This window comes from Camelus ferus, chromosome 10 (genome assembly GCF_009834535.1).
Source record: "Camelus ferus isolate YT-003-E chromosome 10, BCGSAC_Cfer_1.0, whole genome shotgun sequence".
Lineage (NCBI taxonomy): Eukaryota > Metazoa > Chordata > Mammalia > Artiodactyla > Camelidae > Camelus > Camelus ferus.
In genome coordinates, this window is record NC_045705.1 from 26,360,342 (window position 1) to 26,378,899 (window position 18,558).

Here is an 18,558-nt window from a genome sequence, read left to right on the forward strand (position 1 = left end):
CTGCTGGAAATGACTCTCATGCCTTGTTTTCAATGCAAAAGATGCTCCCAGGGAAACAAAATACCCATAAATAACTAACGGGACTTAATTTCAGAAAGATCTGGGTCTAGAAGCATTTAAGGTATTTAAATCAGAAGTAAATTTCCTGCACTCTGATTCTTCCCTGTGAATCCAGACCACAAACCCTGCTGGTAAACACTTCTGTGAGTACCAGGTAGTTACAGATGGATGATATCAGCCGACCACAAAGACGGATAGTCCAGAGAATGAAGGCGCAGACAATCTTAGGTTTGCCTCGTCATAGTAAATTAATTCCCAAAGAGGAATCCCAGAAAAGCTGAGCAAATGGGCACAGCGTGTTCAGTTAGAAAGTGTTCTGAATTGGGAGTAAGATTCAAGTCCTTGTTCAAGTTTAGTCACTAATTCACTATGTGACTTGGGAAAATCATTTAATCTGTTTATGGTTTAGCTCTCTAAAAGTGAAATGAGCTGTTTGATTAGATCTATGCTTTTCAAAGTATGTTCTGAAGGTACTGTGAGTCCACCGTGGGGACAGGTAAAAGCTCTGAGGTTCAGGAAGAGCAGCAGTGTTTTAACTCATTTTAGACGCTAGATTTTTATGAGATGTTAACAGTTCCATGTCTAATTGGACAAGAAAATCACTGGAATGGATGGTATCTAAATTCTCGTGCAACTCTGATATTCTCTGATTTTATGAATTTTTAAAATCCCGTAACATACAGGATGTGTTTCAATGGGAAACTTTCACTGCGTTAGCTTCATCTACTAGGATCAGAGGAAGAGTGAAAGACAAAGAGAGTTCTTGAGTTCCCTCTTGTGCACTGCCAATCAGGGGTTAAGGAGGGTTACTTTTCTTTGATTTATCTGAACTTAGGTTTACTAGGTATTACCAGCAACCCCCTACCAGGTTATATATACTTTATATATATTCAGAAAGCTTTCTATAAAGCCGTTATTCTTATTTCTCTGATCTATGAGTATGTGTAGTCTGTGATTCAGAGGCCTGGAGAAGAAGAGAAACAAATGGAATGATTTGGGCCAATAATTCTCCCTTTACTAATCTCTCCCCTTTTTCCCTGGAACCTAAGCTGCTCTTACGAACCCTCCCTGGCAATGAACTCCAATACACTGGTCTGCTAGTAAAACATCTCATTTATCTCCCCAAACTATGTTATGAATCTTAATTGTAAAATGAGGAAACTGAGGCTAAATGGTTAAGAAAACAGAATCCCGAAGTTCGAGTGGAAAAGTCAAAAATGGAACTTTTAAGCTTTCTGACTTCAACTCTCCAAGTTTCTCTCATCACTAAACTGCTTCCCTATCTATGTAACAGAAACCAATAATTCCCAGTCAAAACAAAGCAAGGTAAGTGTTGCTTCCTGTACTTGCTGTCAGATGCTTCTTGTATTCTCTCTTAGATTCTCGTGGTGAGAGGGCAATGTCCAATGGACAGAGTATACGTTTGAAGTTGGGACATCTGGGTTTGAAATTAACATGTCAAGTGACTTCACTAAGGTCACAGTCATAACCATGATGTCTAAATGACTTTCTTATTTTGAAGAGTGTGAATAACACCTACCCAACTACTTCGTAGCGCTCTTAAAGGATTTTAACATACTATTTGTGGGACTATGAAAATTATTTTACGTGTTCTAACTATCCCTGGTGTCATTTACAATGTTTTAGTTTGGGGTGTTTTCCCTCTCTTGCAGCATGGCAGCTGAGTAATGAGCCAAACTAAAGAGTTTTCCAGGAGCACAGATTTCCCCAATGAAAATAAAGGATTCCTAATTCCAGATGGAAAGCATTTTGGCATCTCCTTAGAGAATACCAGTAGAGAATTAAAATAGAAGTAGATGTTCCTTACTGAGTAGAAGTGTAGCAACTCATTTATAGGCCTATCCACACTCTAATTAAACTAGCACAATCATATAGCAAACTGTGAGGAAAAGCCACCGACAGCTATTGACTCTTTTTGCCATGCCAACAATCACGGGGAATACTCAGGGATGGTCTGAATTCCCACACACAAGATATAAAAGGGGAACAGTAAGTTATGGCTGCAGGATATTAGGAAAGTTTCCAGTAATGACTAGGAAAAATGTTCTAATAATCAGCCATAGGCCCTGAGAGTCAACCAATAGCATGAGTTTAAACTAGTTGACTGAAGCAAAAGTCAACTGCTGATTATAAAATAGCTCCTTTTTGTTCCTAAGCCTAGACTCAGAAGCAGAGAGGCGCCTGAATGCAGGGTATGATAATGTATCCTACACCTCTGATTGTATCTAACGGTTCTTGAAAGAGCCCCTTTCTTACTAAAAACTGCTACACAAGATTTTGGCCTATATCTAAGCTTCCTTACTCAGCTGTCACTGGCAATAATGCAGGTTGGCAAATCAGCAAATTAGCACACACCCTCCAGACCAGGATCTGAAATCACGAAATCAAGCCCTAAAAGGCTTCCAGCTTTTTTCTGAATGGAATCCACTGTTTAAGTTTTGCCAACAGCCAGCTCCCTCATTCTTCAATTATCTAGCTTTATTATCAAAAAACAACTATACTTAGGCAAGTCAGTACTAGATTTGATTTTTTTCCCTTTTTTTTTGCAGTTTTATTAAGATAAAATTGACATACAACATTGTGTTAGTCCAACGTGTACAGCCTAATGATTTGATACATACAATTTATTTGCCACAGTAAGTTTAGTTAACATGAACCTCATGTAGTTGCACATTTTCTTTCTTGTGATGAGAACTTCTAAGATTTATTTATAGTCTCTTAGCAACTTTTAAATATACAATTTTTTATTATTCTTATTTTTAACTAAAGTGTAGTTGATTTACAATGTTAGTTTCAGGTGTATAGCAAAGCAATTCAGTTACATACATACATACACACATCTATATATTTTCAGTTTCTTTTCCATTAAAGCTCATTACAAGAAATTGAATATAGTTCCCTGTGCTATACAGTAGGTCCTCGCTGCTTATCCACCTCACATACAGTAATGTGTACCCATCAGTCCCAAACTCCTAATCTATCCCTCCCCCCATTTTCCTTCTGGTAACCACAGTTTGTTTTCTGTGTCCTTTGGTCTATTTCTGGCTTGTAAATAAAATTTGTAGTTTTCCTTTTCTTTTTTTTTTTTTAAGATTCCACATATAAGTGATATCATAGGTTATTTCTCTTTGTCTGACTTACTTCACTTAATATACAGTATTTTTAACTACAGTCACCATGCTGTACATTACCTTTCCAGAATCTCTCTCTTATAACTGGAAGGTTTTTTTCACCTTTTGACTATCTTCACTCATTTCCTCTCCCCGACTCTCCCCAAATATATTTTTTTTAATTTGCCTAAAAGAAATTGGGCATTTGCCCAAATGCCCATTTTATATACACTGTATATATACTGATGCAGCTTAATCCCTGCCATTCCTTTTCCTCTGCTATGGCACCTCTATCCACTGTGTATTTTCTCAACAAAAACTTGCTACATCACAGCTCTTACTTATACTCTATTAGAAAGTTATCTACTAAATATAGGCGTGTGTATATATATATATATACACATATATATATACGTATATATATATACACACATATATATACACACACACACACACAACTACTACCATATATAAAATAGCTAAACAAGTTGCTATTGTATAGCACTGGGAACTATGGTCAATACCTTGTAGTAACCAATAATGAAAAAGCATATGAAAACAAATGTGTGTGTGTGTGTGTGTGTATTTATATATGCATGACTGGGACATTATGCTGTACATCAGAAATTGACACAATATTGTAAACTGACTATACTTCAATAAAAAAATAAAGAAAATAATTACCTGAATAGTTTAAATGTTCCTCTCTGCTTCATCTCAGCTTGATCATCGTTTTGAGGTTGAAAATCTAATGTTGCCATGTTAAAGAATGCACCTGTCCCTAGAATTACCAGATTTATGTAGGTATATCTGGAACCTGATCTGTGCTCCCCTGAGACCCCAAAATTAACTTCTTCAGAAATGTGGGGAAGCACGTGGATCTTCCAGACCTACTGTTGAGTAACAAAATCTGAAAACACACACACGCACAATTTTGTAGCTGTTTTGAACATGAACAGTGATTCCCAGAGACTCAAATCAACTAAGAGTTCTATGATATTTATTTTTGCATTACACAGTCCTATAATTTATTTAATCCCACTAACGTTAGGGAGGAATTCAACTTTTTACCTTTTCTTAAATGGTATTTGACCTAAGACCTGGTTTCCAAGAGGAGGTTTCATTAGCTCTTGAACACTTTGAAATTAAATATATTACTCTGATTGTGTGTGTGTGTGTGTGTGTGTGCGCGCGCGCGTGTGTGTTTATTTAACTTCTAGGAAGAGAGTTATTGCTTGCATTAAATTCTCATGTGATGTTATCGTGACTTTCAAAATGTTACAATCCACTGATAGACCATCTATGATTTAACTTAAGATCAGTCTTTACAGTCTATAAAATAAGATTTGTCATTATTCTGTCTCCACATGTTAACCCAATTCATAACATTCTTTGTGAAGTTAAGACATGCTTAAATGGGCGAAAACTGCCCTCTTCCAAAAACCACCTGGTCAGTAATACTGTTTTAGGACCTGGCATTCATGATTCCCACCACTGTAATAAATCACAAATCAGCGTCAGACCATCGTTCCCTCAGTCCTGACTTGCTACTATGTGGCATTAGCATCTGGGTCCAGTGAGTCTGGCACCTTTCCGATGGGGAAACAGAGGGACCAGATGTGTATGCCCGCAACAATGGGGCATGAATTTCCACTTAGGACCTTCCTTCTGCTCTCTCCAACAGACCAAAGTTCTCAATAGTATATATTATAATCAGAGGCAGTGAGAGAATGCAAAGTTTCCAATGATGAGACCTTTTTTTCTCAAAAAAAAATTTTTCCTAATATTTCTCTCCTTGTGAAATCAGCCACTGATAAGAAATATTGAACCTCCACTTAAAACGGGATGTTGAGGAACAAATGCACTATAGAGACAAGTCTGGCCTGGAAGATGGCTACAGGGAAGTGGAATTCGTGTACAAGGGTGAACTTGGTACAAAATCTCCCAGGAACTTCTTCAGGTCAAGGTGAAGATCTGTGCGCTGACTGACAGTACCGCTAAGTGGACTGGTCACTACCTGAATTGAGTCACTGGGTTCTATACTTGGCCTTGTGATATTAAACAGAATGCATTCCCTGTGAATTTGTCCATGACAGAAAGATGGGGAGTTAGATAACAAGGTGAATGTTAAAATAAACACTCAAAAATAACCTGACAGAGGAGTGGGCCAAAAATTAACAACATAAAATATCAGTCATATGATAATATAGGGTGAAAAAAGAAGCTTTGAAATAAAACAAACATGGTTTTAAATGCCCGCTTTACTGCTTAATACCTATATACGTCCAGTGAACTTACTTTCTAAGAGCTCAGTTTTCTCATATGTTAAATGGGGACAAAAATTTTTATTTTATGGGGTAACTGAGAAAATTAAACTGTATAACATACACTAAGGTCATAATATAGAGTTTAGAATTAAATTATTGGAATAATTTAGTTGTAAGTAGTGTATTAATTTTAAATATTAACTTCACAGATGAAAATAAAGAAGATACTGGTATTTATTAATTCACTTATTAAATATTTAGTAAGTATATAATAAGTGTTTAAAAACCCAGTATGTCCACTGTTACACTTGGTTCAGGAGGTACAGAGATGAACCAGTCCTGGCCTGAAGGCAGAAAATTGAGGAGTTGTATTCACAAAATGAGGAAGATACAGATGGAACAACAACTTCACTGTATAACATTACTGAGCAAGACTTCCTGGCCTCATTCTCCACTTTTCCACTTGATTCTGTTTGCATTAAGCAGGTCATCCCTCAGAACGTTCTTCTCCGAGGGACACTGACCCACAGATCCCTTGATGAACAAGCAGGCCGCAGTAACTCCAACTGCCATGGTCTGCGTACTTGTCCCCCCACCCAAATGCTATGTTACAATCCTAATCCCTGGGGGGGTGCTATTAGAAGGCAGGGTCTTTGTGAGATGCTTAGGTCATAAGGATGGGGCTCTCATGAGTGGGATTCATGTTTTTATAAAACAGACCCCATAAAATGCCCTACACTCTTCCCCCACGTGAGGACACAGCAAGCAGTCAGCAGTCGGCAGTCCAGAACCCCACTGTGCTGACCTTAGACGTCCAGCCTCCAGGACAGTGAGGAATCTAGGTGTGCTGTTTTATAAGGCTTACAGTCCGTGGTATTTTATCAGAGCATCCTGAATGGACTAAGACGTCTACCCATGACACAGCCAACTGGACCAAGCGTAGATACCAGACCCACAATGCCTGTTATGCCCAAAGCTAAATGCCCTTCCCCAAACCAGGAGATTCTCTGCCTCAGAAATTTAGACTAAGGAGCAGAGAGAGACTGGTGCCCCTGGCAATGAAAGCTAGAAGTGAAGGAAGCACAAGACAGAGTTGAGACTGTGTGGGCCCACGTCTATACTGAAATGATGAGTCACTAGACAAATGACTAGGCGGAAATGCACAGGGGAAATCAGAAATGTCATGAGGGGCAGAGGGAGCCAGAGGTTAACTAATGCCAAGAGCTTCAAACTCCTGATGGCAATAATAAAAGCCACCTCTTCTTGAGGACTTAGGGTTAGTACCTCATCCAGCACTTGCTCATGTAATCAGCACAGAACTCTCCATGAGCTCATTTCTGTTATTTTTTCTCACTTAACACAGCTGAAAACTGAGACACAGAGATAAAGTAACTCATGCAAATTTCAAGGCTAACACCAAAGCCTTAGGGCTTCAGAGCCGACGTTCCCAACTGCCACACTCTACTGTGGCCCCAGTCCTTTTGTACCCTTATAAAACCCCGCCTATCGTAAAGTGCTCTAAATGAGACTCTCCTTCAGTCGCCAAGAAAGAAATGAAAATAACGCAGCACCTTTGTACCTGACAGGGATTCAGCTTCAAACAAAAGATGTGGGAGGTCAACAATGCTGTCAGCCTTCAATGCTGCAGAACTGTTCTCCCCACTCAGGGGCCATCCTGCTTTGTGCACGGAGAAGGTCTGAATCTGAAGATAAGCCTTTGATAGTTTTTGAGGTGGCATTTTGGGATAATAGAACCTTGAAACAGTAATGAAGCAACTTCTCTTAAAATCTTCCAAGTGCTCCACAGGCATCCTCTCTGGGATGTCGACATGGTTCTCCAAAGAGGTCTAGGGGCGACACGGCCTCCCCTCCTCCCCAGGCCACAAACAGAGGAGAAACGTGACCCAGGGAGCTCCCCCTGAAAGACCTCTGAGGGGGTGACAGATCTCGGTGCTCTCAGCGGCCACTGGGTTGTAACTCGTGTGAGTCCATGACTGTTTTTTCCTCTCAACTGTGAGGCTTTTGGAGAGGAAAGACTATGTCATTTTTACCTTGCTACAAAAAGTACCTGGTAGAGATGCTGCATGCAAAAAATCATGTAAAGGAATGACTTTCAATGAATGAAGGGACAAACAAAGGAAAGAAAAAAGCATGTTGCTAATAGCTTATTTGCTTTCCTCAAACAAAAGTATACGTACTTCTTAATTTAGTTGATTCTTTTGTCTTACCAAAAATGTGTGTGTGTGTGTATAAAATATATATTACGTTATTTTATCGTTATCCAGCGAGATAGGCAGCATTCAAATCCAAGCTCCATAGTCTGATTTACTGGTTTTAATCTTGGCCTCATTAATGACAAGTCAGTAATTTAAATTTCTCTTCCTCAGTTTTTGAAATTAAGAGACACTCTAAATACTTAATAATTATGCCCAGTAAGGTCCCTAAGACATAACAAACCCTTAATAATGCCCAGCACATCGTAAGCTCCCAATGAACGTCAGTCTTTTTGCTACAAGTACTCAACAGATGAGGAAACTGAAGTACAGGCATCCTCCCAGTCATACTAGGGAGTACACTGAATGTCTGGGCTGTATCAGGAGATGACACAGTGTCATAGCTATGAATGAAGTCCTGGAATCTTTTAGGGTTCAAATTTCAGTGTGGCTTTGGGCAAGCTCCTTTGTCTCTCTGTGCTGGTCTCCTCACCAGTAAACTAGAGGTAATAACACTCCCTGGTCCATAAGATTAGAATGATACAATGAGCCTCTGTACGGAACACTCTTAGAGCAGGGAGTGGTTCATAGGGAGTTCAATACAAATGTTTGCTATCATTAGTCATCATTATTATCATCATCATCAGCAGCAGCAGCACTTAATGTAATGTTATCTAGATATAAAATCCCAACCCTAGGCTTTGTATCTTCTATATCTGAAGACACCTCTGCAGCCCAGTACCAATCATCTCTCTGATACACACTACTACGTTCCCAACTGCCATGACAACCGCTGGTAACGTTGCTACTAACCCAGAGTTCAGGTTCAGCAGGAGTGTATCAGAGACTGTAATTCAATAGGAAGCTGGAAGAAGCATAGCTACTTGCTCGAAGGTATTTTGCCCCAATCTTCTGATAACATTTTTTTTCTTTAAACCTGCCCAGAGTAATTACAGCTCTTAACAATTGTTATAGCTCAGTAGCAAATGCTGGGTGACTCCTGCAAACAGTTTTATCAAACTGACATTCTAATAAATGTCCCTTGCAAAATATCAAGTGAGATTTCTGGAGGGGAAAGAAAAATGCCTCTTTTCTTCTTCCACATCCCACGTTTACGTAGATCAAAAAGACACTGCATAGCTGCCCGTTGTTTCAGCAATTCAAACATCTGCAATAATCCACCGAGAATCCTTAATCAGCCAAGTCTCCACTCTTAACACTGAGGAGAATTAATTATGAATGTGGAATCAGCACCATGGTCGATCCGGGAAGCTGAACTGACTTGCAGTGATGCTGTCCTCCTGCAGATTTAACTAAGCAGGGAGGAGTTCAAGGGTGTAAGGCAGAAGCAGAGTGAGACATCACTGGCCTGCTATGCAGGAGATTCTCGTCCCTCTTTACATCATGTTAAATAATCAAGAAATAAATATCCCAAATTATATGACCTCACAGGGAAACTTAAGGGAAGATCATGAAATCAACAGAGATAAAGAGTCAGGGAAAAGGAGAAAATTGCCTGTATGAGAAGGTGGATTCATCTCTTCCCTAGTGAGCGATCAGAGAAATGACCACAAAGCTGAAGGAAGAGGTCATGAGGAGCTGTCTATCCTACTGTCATTACCCTGCTTCTTCTGCACTAAGCAGATTCTGATTTTGTCCAGGTAACTGGTGGCCACTGTCTCCAGCGGAGGCTCTTCTGAGCTCCACAGGCAAATCCTGGCTGACCTGAGCCAGCTATGGTAACCCACACCTCTGCCAGTAACTGGCTTAGGAATGGCCTTGTGGCACGGTTATCATCATGAGAAGTGTGGGGAGATCTGCCAGGAGCACATCTTGTAAAACATTTCCTCATTTTCAAAAAGAGATGCACATGAGTAAACAGCCATGTGGGGAGGTGATGCTGGGGTTTACTGCGGCCAACTTGTAGCTGCGAATGCCCGCACTTTAGGTCAAAGTCAAAACACTGGAAACGGCAGGGCAAAAAGAAAGACGTGCATCCTGGATGATGCCATCGACCCACTGAATTATCAAACCAAGAACTACTCTACCCCTGCCCAACTCATCATGATATAATAATTTCTTGTTCGAAAGGAATTTTACTGTTTTCTATTAATCACAGCTCAATCACCTTAACCAATAATCCCACTCAACATAAAACAAACCTATGCCACTATTTTAATTTATGCTCATACCAACTTTCTCAAGTAGATATTTTCCCCCTTGAACAAATGAATAACAAACCCTAAAACAAACAGAAAAACGACAACTGAGTCTCAAAAAAAATAAATGATGTGTCAGCAGTGATCCACTGAGCAGCTAGCATTGCTGGAACGAAAGCCCACGCACGGGTGAGTGATTACAAAGCCTGTTTGCTGCACTGTGCTGTGGGGCTAGTCTCATCACTGCAGTTACATTCATTTCTATTTATTTCAGCTTAACAGGTTTTAAATGCCAGAAGACATACTAAATGTTGTGGGTGTAAATATAATAATAATAACAATCCCTGTCTATTAATAGTTCACAGATCAGTGTGATGATAATGAACAGTAGTAACCAACACTGGGCTTCGGGAAGCAATGGCCAAGACGGATTTTAAAGAAACAACACACAGATTTTAGGCAGAGTAGTTAGGGCTACTGGAGGAAAGGAAAGCTTGGTGGAGGTAACGGATTATTTGGAGACCCCCAGGTAATTAGCTAGTACTGGTGTATAAAAAATGGAAGGGGTGGGGTGGGGAGCCAAGTTAGAAAGGAGTAGAAGTCCAGATCACAGAAGCTCAAGCTGAAGCACTTGAACTGTACTCTGCGGCTCACTGGTTTTTAAACCTTTCTTTATCTTTACCCCTTTTCCTTCAAACAAAGCCGTATCAAAAATATTAGAGAGGATGACAGCAGAGGTTTCGGGTTGAATCCGTAGAGCTCGTCTTTAAAGTCTCTCTTTGTGAATGACGGGGCGTCACCTAATGGTTTTAACCACAGAAGCCATGTAAAAGTAACGGTGTCTCGGAAAGACTATTCTGGGGACAGCACGGAGAATAGATGGTTGCAGAATGAATCAGAGGCAGCAAGTTCAGCTGAGAAAAAGGGAAATGGATACTGGACAGCAAAGTAACTTCCAAAACTCTCAAGTATTCCATGCAGATAACAAATGCCCAAACTAAATCAGCGACCATAGGTCAGCACAGACTTTGCCACCCAACTGCCACTCCCCATCCTTCGTGATAACCATATTTTTTTAAAAGTGGTTGGCGACAGTGAGGTTGCCATCTCCATTTATAGCCAGTCATACAGGATTGATGCCCATGTCAGTTCCAGGTAGGATCTAACTAACTGAAGCCAATCAGGAAATCAGTGGCTAGTTTGGGAATAGTCATGCGATACAAGTTGGGCCACAGAAGAAACATTGTTTGCTGGGATATCTTTTTTGGATGGAGGAAAGAAAACTTCCATCACTTTTTTTCAGAGAGCTGTGAGAAATGATGCCCTTCCTGCAGGATGAAAATATGGAACCACATAGCCCTACGTGCTGAAGCAGGCCAACTTATAACAAGGGAGGAGACCAACTGAAAATAAAAGAATATCATGCAAGGAGAAAGTACAGAGAAAGTACCTAAGCTAGGCATTGACAATATCAGTAAGCTACCCTAACATACCTCAACTGATACCCTTATCACTCCCAGATTTTTCATTTATTTGAGCCCCTAAGATTCCAGTTATACTTAGTGCACTTTGGATTGAGTTTTCTTTTCTTACGACTGTAAGTACCTTAAGTAATACAGAACAGAAAGTGTTTTTTTTTAAGGGAATTGATTTAAAATAAGGTAAAAATCAGTGGATATTGGCACGAGGGTTAAGGGCAGAGTTCGGGCCGACTCCAGTTAGTTTGTGGCTTGTTTGAAGCAATGATCATGTACCAAGGTGGGGTATCCAGAAGCAAAACCAAACAGGGGGGTTGAGAGAAGATACAAATCTGGGTTTTAGATCTGGGGTATTGGTATGTCTGAAATACGTTTGAAGAGTTATAAAACATGAGCCAAATACGATGGATATTCTAAAACCAGGAACTGAGGGTGGAAATGGGAAGAAATTATGTAATCTAAACATTAAATAGTTGTAAACATTAAATTTACACTGAAGTAAATAAGAATATAGTGTAGAGAAAAATCAACTTTTCCATGATTTTTTTTAAAATAGAAGGCTAGACTTCAAGGATAGTTCTCACTTATCGTTAGCAGTTTCACATTATGACTCATGATTATCAGGGACTAGCTATTCCAGCCCTCTGCTCTAAGGAGTACTTTAAAAACTCTGAAAAATATACCATTCAGGGGTCATCATGATTAATTTCATTAAGGGGCTCGTTGGGTCAGATCAACTGTCTAATGTGACATATAGCTATATGTAAATTTCAGAAAGATTGAGTCGGCATCTGAGACTGAGGAAGCAGGAGTTCTCAGAACGGTGCAAAGGTCAGGGAAAAGGGCCAAAACCAAATCTGATCAGGTTCCCAGTTGCTACGTGGGCCTGGCTCTGGTCCAGGCCCTGGTCCACGTTTGATTTTCTGGTAAGGAACCTTTATAGACAAATTCAGAGATGAATCACTGCTCTGGGATTTGTTCATTTTCCAACAGGCTCTGGCCCATAAGGGGGTGATTTGAGACTTACACTATTGCAAACCTTTTGGGAGAAAATGAGTTCCAGTTGGCAAGGTCTCCATCTAATTTTGATAACAAAAGTCTTATAGGGAAGGCCCATAAGGCATTTTACACATCAAACAGCTCTTACTGAACAATGTTTTGATGAAATAATTACAAATGAATCAGAAGAAGTAAATTACCCTTGAAATAATAACAATACTTAGTGTTTTCACTTTCAAAGTGTTTAACAAATTACTAATTATTTAATTTACATTCTAGCATTCTGATGAAGGGATTTTGACTCCAATTTAATAAGTGGGGGAGCTGAGCTTTCAGGAGGGGTGACGTGCTCCTGACAAGAAGATCAATCTAGAAAGAATAGTAACTGGATTTGAAGCCGCTGTTCCCTGAATGAGAAGGTGGGTAAGGGAGAGACTTACCCCGATTTCCTTTCATTCTCCAGCTTTCCAAGCCTTCAAAGAAGGTGATCACATTTTTTTAAAAAGCTTCTGAATTGAAAATATTATTCTAAAACTAAAGATCGTTTGAAACTATACCTGATATATTTCTGGCTCCATAATTTGGGAAACTGGGGTCACTTTGGGGGAAATGTGTACCTTACATGGCAAGGGCCAAACACCAGATGGTTCCTTCAGGATCGTTTTATAGGAATCAGTCAATGAAGACAGTACTATCACAGAACGCAGTCAGAACACTCTAGTGGCTTCTTCCCAGATCCCCGTCTCTTAACTCTGTTGACTTCTTTTTTCACATTTTGTTCTCTGGTGCCTAACATAAACTGTAGCTTTTGATGCCTCGTGACCCTGGTGACTTCTCAGGCTGCATCCTGCCTTGGCATCCTGAATTCAAACTGAAAAATGAACCTAATACCTGCTGGCTGTTTTCTGGAATTAACACTATCCACACCTGGAACTCATCCCGCCAGCTCAGTTCTGTGCCAGAACATCACTATGCAAATGGTCCCCAACACAGTCTTATTTTTTAGGACCCTGGCAGCAAACTGACAGCGATGGACAGCCCAGGTTCGTGTTTGCTTTGGCAGTCTGTGCAGTCCACACTGTGTTTGCAAAGACACTGTGACTAGGCAAGAGTTATATCCTTGCTTGCTGCCTGTGTTCCTAACCTCTTCCTGCTTTATGTTTTCATATTGGCTCAAAGGTTCAGTTATCTATTGTTATATAGCAAACCACACAGAAATGTAGTGGTTTAAAACAATAACTTCCCAAGGTCCTGCAGGTCAGGGATTCTGGCAGAGCTCATCCAGAAAGTTCTTTGCTTCACATTATGCTGACTGGAGCGACCCATACTACTAGAGTCAGATGGGAGCAGTGCTGGGGCTGGAAAATCCACGATGGCCCATCATCCTCTTGGGCCTCTCTCCACGTGGTGTCTGGCCATGTGATAATCTAGCCTAGGAGACAATTAGAAGTTCCCAGTCTTAAGACTGAGCTCGAAAGTCCCAGAACATCAATTCTACTGCATTTGTTTGGTCAAAGGCAAATATAGGGTCAGCCTGAATTGAAAGAAAAGGGGATACATTTTACCTTTGGACTGAAAAGTGTTATAGGCCTACAGGAAGGGAAGGGATCGATGGTGGCTATCTTTGGAGATTACCTATTGCATCTCTATGATCTCCTTTTGAAACCAGGACTTCCGTTTTCAATTTTGGAGGTGTCTTAGAGTCCCTGAAGTTCATTCATTTGCTCAATCAGTAGAGATTTTCTTTTACTTCTTTTGTTGTTGCTGTTGGTTTGTCTTTTTAATATCTACCTTTTGCCTGGCACTCTTTTAGAATACAGGGACTCAGCAATGAGTAAAAGATATGGGATTCCTTCTTTGATGGAGATTAGATTCTATCACCAATAGATTGAAAATTAACAAGTCAATAAATAGACAACAACCAAAAACATCCAAGAGTGACAGCTGCTTTACAGAGAATGAGAACTATGCAATGGAGTATTACTGTTTTGCTCGTGTTGATTAGAAAGGTGAATTAGGGTTCCCCGAAGGGGAGACCTTCAAGCGAGAGCTGAGTGACAAGAAGGACCAAGGCAATGACGACACTGACCACTGACGTGCTTTAGGAGCAGCAGGAAGGCCGGTGAGGCTGGAGCAAGTGAAAACGAAAGGAAGCAGTGAGGACGGAGAGCGGAAGGAAAGCCGATGGCCTGATGACTGCGGGCTTCGTAGGCAGTTGTCAAGAGTTTGGTTTTAACCCCAAGTCTGGTAGAAGCCATCTGAACATTTTTATGCATGTTTCTTTCCACGTTGTGTTTCTGAGGTCAACTCTGAGAACTAGCTAATGGTTTGGATAGTGGGAGGTGAGAAAAAGAGATTAAGGTTAACTCTCATTCTTGTTCAAACAACTAAGTAGATGATGGTGCTATTTACTGCATCTGAGTGGACTGGGGAAGAACAAGCAGATGGGCAAAAAAGAAAAAAAGAGATACTATTTTTGGTCATGTAAGTTTCAGATGTTGACTAACACCCTCGTGGAGTTCCAGCTTTCTGCCTAACAATAATGAAATGCCTAGTGAAGTCATGGTCATTGTTGTTACCATTATTATTATCAGAACAAGAATTCCTTTGAATTACCTTCTCATGGAAGCACCTCCTCATAGGTATGCAAGGGTTAGGAGAGCTGTCAACCTTGCTGGTTACATTCTTCTCTGGAAAAGACTATAACAAGCACCCTAAGAGCAATGCCAGTGTGAGTTATTTCTCTCTCTCTCTTTTTTATTATTTTGCCTTCATCTCTTCCTTTTTTCTTTCCTTCCACAAATACTTAGTTACCTATTTTATACCAGATATTGATGTACATTGAGTACCCTAGCTTGAAATCTGATTGAGGAGGCAGATGTAACTGAGCAGTTCCCAAAAGGCCACAAAGTAGAGATGCACATGACTTAGCAAAAGGCCTCGTCTATCCTTGGCATCAAGGCCTCTGGGGAGAAGGTGAACCATCTGTAAAGAGCATAGTGAGTCTCCTTGGAGGAATGAAACTGAAGTCTGACATATCCTTCGATGGCTTAAGCTATGAACACTTTTGATAGGATCAAGTAATTGTGAGCAAAATTCAAAAGCAAGAGAAGAAATGCACCAATGGGTCACGTGCCATTATGAAATGGGAAATTGGGGAAGGCAGTAGGTTTGGTAAAGAAGATTGGCACTGTCACAACTTGCAATTGAGTTCAGAAACCACTGTGGGTTTGCTCTTACTTTACGGGATCAATGGCTGAGTAAGTGAATGTCAACCACAAGTTCTGGTACTCTGGTGCTCAAGCTTGGGGCATCACATTTGGTCCCGAGGGAAAGAACAAGAACACAGCCAGAGCATCAAATAAGCAGGACCGGCTATGAAAGACACCTGTGCAGAACGGCAAAGCAACTGCAGTGGTGTATTGAAAAGACTCTTATTCCCCAGCTGCCTGGTGTTTGCAGTCCAACTGACCCTGAAAGTGAATAAGGCCTTGGTGAGGTGAGACGGGAGAAGAGGAATGGCCTCAAAGGAAGATAATGGCATTCTAGCTACGCTGGGCAGATGATGACGTTTGCGCAAAAGGAGTCGGAGAGGACTAATGTAACCACCCTGGCAACGCACAACACCGCTTTTAGGCTGTGCAGAAGGGAGCAGTGGTCGCGTAGCCATAGACCACAGCCTCTAGAACAAAGCTGTCAGAGTCGAAGTCCAAGTCCTCTTCTTACTAACAAGTTCCTCAACCTCTGTGTGCCTCAGTGTCCACTAGCAGTATTAGGGCTGGTTTTGCAGATTAAAGCAATAATGATTGCAAAACTCAAAAAATACACTGCCTTATAATTTACAACTCATAGTAACAATTGGTCATTGTTAGCTATTACAGCCATTTTTGTACTCTCCAGAATTAAAAATTATGACAGTTCTCCTTTGTGTCTTCCTTCCAACTAAGAAGGAAGGTAAGTAAGACAATGGACTTTCTTTAGAAATGTTGGTCACTTTCAGCTAGAGAATGAACTCAGACTGCAGTGTGCCACTTCCTAGACAACCACCGTACGTGCCCTCAGGAAATGGCTATATTTCAGGAATTCAAAGGAGGTCATGGTGACATACTGAACTACTGAGCAAATGCACAGGGAATCGCCAATACAAAGTCTCTGTGGATAAACAGATGTTTGATGTCCTCCTTTCAGGTGGAATCTGCAATCATTTATGGTGCATAGGGAAAGGGTTCAAGTTTTTTAATGTTCTTTCGGAGAAAAGAACCTGCTTGTAAGTAACTACAAAGGATATAATTATAATGGAGATGCATTATTTTAATTTGAAAAGACACTGTTTTCAAACACTTTGAGTACTCCTGTACTTGTGTGTAAGTTATTTACTCATGAAAGCAGGTCATTAAGGACACTCCCCGTACTGGTTGTACTCACCTTAATTTTTCTCTCCACCACTACAGGAGTGATGTACAGAATTCACATGAGCAATACACTCCCACAGGTAGATTTGTACATAATATTTTAACTTTAACAAGTTATTGTTGCCTGTCTTTCTACTAATCATAGCACAGATTGTCAGACAAATTTGAATCACTTGATAAAATCAAAAAAAATTATTTTTCAAAGATTAAAAGTATTTCCTTATGTATGCTTATTATATATTATATATTTCATTACTTACTCATATTATTTGTGTAACTAACCTGAATTTGCTTATTTCTACCACATAGATTATCTTCTTCATCCATTTACTATTCAGCAGCATTTACTGGGAATCTACTATGTAAGGCACTATTTAAGCACTAAGGTTAAAAAAACAGTGACTGAGATAAAATTTTGCATTCCTTACAATTTCCAACATAACGCACAATGGGAAAAGTGTCAATATCCTCATAAACTTCGACGTTTCCTGGGATAGTTAATTTTGAAAGGAAAACAAAGAGAGAAAGAAGAAGGAAGGAGAGATAAAGGGAAGGGAAGAAAAAGGGGGAGGGAGAAAGGAAGGAAGGAAGGAAGGAAGGAAGGAAGGAAGGAAGGAAGGAACGAACGAACGAACGAACGGAAGAAGGGAGGGAGGGAGGGAGGGAGGAAGAGAGGAAGTTCTTTCTGAGCCTGACTGGTCCACCAACAAAGGTGAATTTGCTGTGTATTTGTATTAGACCTCTCAGGACAACTTGACCCTCTATCATCACCTGTTTCATTTTGAAAACTGAACTGGTAATCCAAATGTTCTTACACAAATATGTTACTATAAAGCTCTGAGACTGGTTACCTTGTCTCTCTACCCACCTGCAAAAAAACAAACAAAAAAAAAAAAGCAAGATTTCTGAGAGTATGTGTGGAGGGGCACATGAATACTCACACACACATGCCTAGTTGAAACACAAGATTTTACCACCCATGTACAGTTTCTCTTGAGGATTGATGGACCTAATTCTGTTCATAATAAGTCACAAAAACACATGCAGATAACGAAATAACTCATTGTTTAGTGGTGCTACCTTGTATGTATTTAAGATCATTCCACTCTAATGAAAGTAAGTATTTAGAATTTGGGGATAAGTCTTTAAGGCCCATCTTTCCCTCTATGGTGAGCCGTCCTCTCTGATTTGGCCCCACATGTAATTACAGAGACATCTAGTGGTTGGATCCAGGAGTATGAAACCTAGAACAATGCAGAAAGGGGCTCATTTCCCCGACAGGGACCATGAGACTGTCTGCCAGAAAGGGTGGTAACTAGTGGGAGAAGTTAGGCTGAAATGGTGCATTATGTATAAATGGTTAGAACTTGCTATTTTTGGAGCTTAGAAAACTTTTAGATGAAAAGAAAGGAGAGAATAAATAACAGCTCCAAAATCAAAACAAAAACCAAGGTGAATTAAGTAAATCACTATCTATGGTATAATTTCAGGATTCCTGCTTTACTCAAAAGGGGACAAACTACTTCACCAATTTTACCATGTCAGAAATGCCATATTAGGCAGTGAAAACTTGAGCATAAGGTTTCATTTCTACATCAAAATACAAATGGCCTGTATCAGTCATTTACACTTTAGTGTGAATCAGTTGGTCAAAGTCTAGGAGAGACCAAGAATAGAAGTTGACAAGTATAAGAGAGAAGGATTAAACCAATGTTTTCCTGAGTAGGAGAAGGGACACTGTTGTCATTAGGCCACAATAACATCAGAAATGACCTGATTTTAATTACTGAAATAATGTTGTAGGTATCAATATTAAAAAAAAAAGAGTGATTGAGAGGC